Raw genomic sequence first — 4,237 nt, forward strand, 5'->3', positions numbered from 1 at the left:
GCTCACTTATTTCAAAGAAATACAAATGAAACAATTCAAGCATTTCCTGTAATATACTGTCCGTAGGACGTCCTAAAATAATAGCAATGCTAACTTGCATATTTTTTCAACTATTAAGGTAAACGGCCCTATTATGAGGCAGCGTCCCCATTTATGAGACAGACAATTTAATATGTAAATTAAACCCAAAAAAACAATATAATTAATATCCAAATCAACTTTATTATAATTGTTAATATTAATATTTAATTTATAATATAGAACAGATAAGAGGTAATGTATATTTATAGAAAATAATACGGTATACTTATACAGCCTCTGATCCTATACTGAAGCGGACGTCATTATGGGACAACAAGGCGGACATTGATGATACATTTATTTATTTAAAATCAAGTATTCAAACACTGTTAACACGCGACTATTATTTCAATTTTATTGTTAAAGGTCCTACTTTCAAAAACGTTGAGCTTTTTATTTAAATATTTGCAATTTAATTTTTTATTTCACGTGTTTCACAATACGTACACTCCGATTTGAAGTGTCCATGTTTATGAAACGCGGAACAGACTGTTCCATAATCCAGGGACATCCGTGTGCACGTGTACGGCTTTATGAGACGGAGGTGTTAAGTGCTATTTGTTTAAATAATTTTATTAAAATAACCACTGTTTTTGACCTGCAACTAAGTATTAAATACACGTGGATGTTTACAATTATTAAAAAATTTCTATTCAGGTAAGAATTTGTGATGTTATATGGGTCAATTTCGAAATCTAACCTCAAATTTTGCATAAGTTTGCTCCAAAATTTAATAAAATAATTATTTTAGCGTGATTTGTTAATCCGAGATGCCAAAGCGGAAAAAAAGGACAGCTGATAAAGAAAAAAATTCTAAATCGAATTCAACAAATTGTGCTGAGCAGAAGCTAAAGAGGAGCAATGTGAGACAGCAATCTGCAGTGGCTATTGGTGGCAAAGAAGTTAAAAGAAAAAAAAATAAAAAGAAAGTTGTACACCTCTGAAGCTCTGAAGACTGCTATCCAAGCATACAGTGCAAGCCAATTGTCTTTACGAACCGTTGCAAGGACCTATGGTATCCCCCCCGCAACGCTGGCAAGAAAAGTGAAAGATCCTTCGACTCAGAGCAAAAGAAGTGGTCCCTCAACAGTCCTTGATGCTACTGAAGAAGAAGACATTGTACAATGGATATTTGACAGGGCAAAGATGGGCTTGCCCGTGTCAAAAGATGACTTGATAGATGCAGTTGAAATGTATCTGTCATCAACAAAAAAACCCAATCCTTTCATTGCCAATCGTCCGGGGAGGCATTGGTATGAAGGTTTTAAGAGGCGACATCCTGATTTGACCATCAGAACTCCACAACATCTAAGCCACAAGAGAGCTGACGTCACCCAAGAAGATCTACAAGATTGGTTTGAATAGCAGAAGAACTATTTAAGCCGTAAAAATTTGCTAGATATCAGCCCTACTCGTTTTTTCAACTGCGATGAAACCAACGTAGCCCTTTGTCCAAAATCTAATAAAATTTTGACGAAGAAAGGAAGTCTGACAGCGTACAAGATAACAGACGATGTAAAACTAGGTATCACAGTATTATTTATGTACAGTGCGTCAGGGAAACGAGCTCCTCCAATGATCTTGTTTCCGTATAAAGAAAAGCTACCAAGAAGTATAATAGCTAATATTCCAACTGGCTGGGGTGTTGGAATTTCAGATAATGGTTGGATGACCTTGGAGTTATTCTACGAGTACATGACAAATGTATTCTATCCCTGGTTATTGCAAGAAGAAATTGAATTTCCTGTTGTGCTGTACCTGGATAACCACTCGTCTCATCTTACAATGCCATTGGTGAAATTTTGTAGAGAGAAGAAAATAGAAATTATTGGCTTGTACCCGAACTCTATTCATATCATGCAGCCACTTGACATCGCCTTCTTTCATCCCTTTAAAGAGGCTTGGAAGAAAACTGTAACTAGATGGAAAACGGAGAAGAATATGAAAGAGTTAAAAAAAGAAGACGTAGGTACAGTTTTAAAACAATCGCTCGAGTCAATGCAAGAAGAAGACATCATAAAGAATGGCTTTAGAGCAACAGGCTTGGTACCGTTCAATCCCAACGCAGTGGATTACGATATCCTTAACAAGAAAAAAGAAAAATCAAAAGAACCAGTCTCTGCCAGTCATGGAGAATCTATAGATTTACACCTACAAAAGTTTCAAGATAATCTGAGTAAAGTATCACCTGGTTTATTACATAGATTTGAAAAAGATTTACCTACTGGCTCGTGGACAGGAAATTTGGAAAACAAAGCTTTGTTTGAGTATTGGTATCGGTTAAAGTCTTCGAAAACTGGTTAGAACTATTATTTTTACCTTTTTACCTTTTTACTTTTTAAATTGACTAAATATTTAAATTTTGATTTTTATTTATATACACAATCTATATTTATAAATACAAATTTTTATTTATATAAAATTGATAATGAATTGGATTGAATTTCTGTGAATTTCGGATCAAATTTTGGAGTTTACACAAACACTTGTTTTTAATGCTTTTAAATCAATTTTTAATCAATCTATTGCGAATTTTAATCATCGATTTATTATATTCTTTTAATAGTAACTGTAGTTATTAGATACCTTTATTATATATCTAGATTCGTGTAATTTAAAAAAAAAACCTACGATCAAGAGTGATGTCCTGCTAGTTGATAAGTACACTATAGTAAATCCTGGTGATACAGTGAATGCTAGAAGTAACTCTACTGTAGAAAATCATGAACTTGTTACGCAGTCTAATGAACTGGACTCTTCAAGTACGTGTGATGATACTGCAAATGCAAGAAGCCACTCTAGCTTAGAAAATCATGAACTTGTAACTCAAAATGAGCTGGACTCATCAGTTACTTGTGACAACGGATCAGCTGTGTGTACAGAAGAAAACAATAATGTAACAAAAAGTATTGAGCCTTTTGAAGAAAATGTACAAGTCGAATTTCCAGACGATATAGATTTATCGCGTGCTATAATGAATGCTCAGATCATGTATGTGGACAATGTATCAGACGACTTGGCTGAAAATGGTAGGTTAATATTGTATCATCTTAAATCTAAACATTCGTATACATTAATAATAACTATTTACATAAGTATTTACAGACCATTCTCAGCAACCTGAAAGCGATTGGATATATTCATCTTCGAATGTACAAGAACAGGAGTACGACAACACATTGGCTCATGAAGAATCACCAGTAATCGAACAAACCAAAGAAAACTGCAGTGTTCAACCTCAAAGCGACTGGATAAATTCATCTTTGAATGCATCAGAACAGGAGAACGACAGCAAATTGGCTAATGTAGACTCACCAGTTCCCGAACAAACCAAAGAAATTAATGAAGGTACTACAATACATTTAATAATAATGACTTTTATATAGCAATGATATAAACTAATAATTATATAATATTTTTTTCAGCTAAGGACAAAAAGATGGAAATATTTAAAAATGTTTTCACTCTTTTAACCGAGTACCTGCCAAAGAAAAAGAGAGTTAAAGTGAAAGCCTCCGGTAAACCTAAACTGCCAGCAGCTGGCACCTCTGATGCCTGGTTCGAATGGCAATTGGAAAAAGAAAGAAAACAGAAAGAGAAAGAAGAAAAATTGGCCAAAAAGAAACAACTACAAGAAGAAAAAAAGAAGCTAGCACAGGAAAAAAAATTGCTGCAAGAAAAGATGAAAGAAATCCAAAAGAAGATAAAGCTAGAGACGAGTCCGCACTAAGTCATGCTCGTATTATCATAATTTATTGTTTTTTAAATTATATCTATTTTTCATGTTCTTTTGTACACAACAGTATGAGTTGTTATTTATATTTATAAGATTAGTGTAATTTATGCCTTGTTTTTATATGTCTCATAATAGGGACAATGTATATAAGACACACGGACAAGCCATTTTCACTCTGTTTCATAATAGGGACATCAAAACAGTTGTAATTTATTATTTATTAGTTTATTATATCAACTTCTTTTGAAATAAAAAAAATCGTACTTATTCATGAAACCCAAAGCCAGATATTTCCACAAAAACTTGTTCACTATTCAATACCTAATAAATTTAAAAAATCAAAAACCCTCCTTAACCTGCAAAACGCTGTTTCATAATAGAGCCGTTTACCTTACTAACTTGTGTAAAAGAAAAAAATCT

The 4,237-nt window shown here is 33.3% G+C and overlaps 1 pseudogene; it reads left to right on the forward strand.

The window, feature by feature from the left end:
• Positions 1–1,227: 1,227 nt before the first annotated feature.
• LOC136781610 (putative leucine-rich repeat-containing protein DDB_G0290503) lies at positions 1,228–3,811 on the forward strand (annotated as a pseudogene).
• The last annotated feature ends 426 nt before the right edge of the window (positions 3,812–4,237 follow it).

This window comes from Prorops nasuta, unplaced genomic scaffold (genome assembly GCF_024137725.1).
Source record: "Prorops nasuta isolate Cenicafe-Biocafe unplaced genomic scaffold, Cenicafe_Pnas_1.2 PNAS00023, whole genome shotgun sequence".
Taxonomy (NCBI): domain Eukaryota; kingdom Metazoa; phylum Arthropoda; class Insecta; order Hymenoptera; family Bethylidae; genus Prorops; species Prorops nasuta.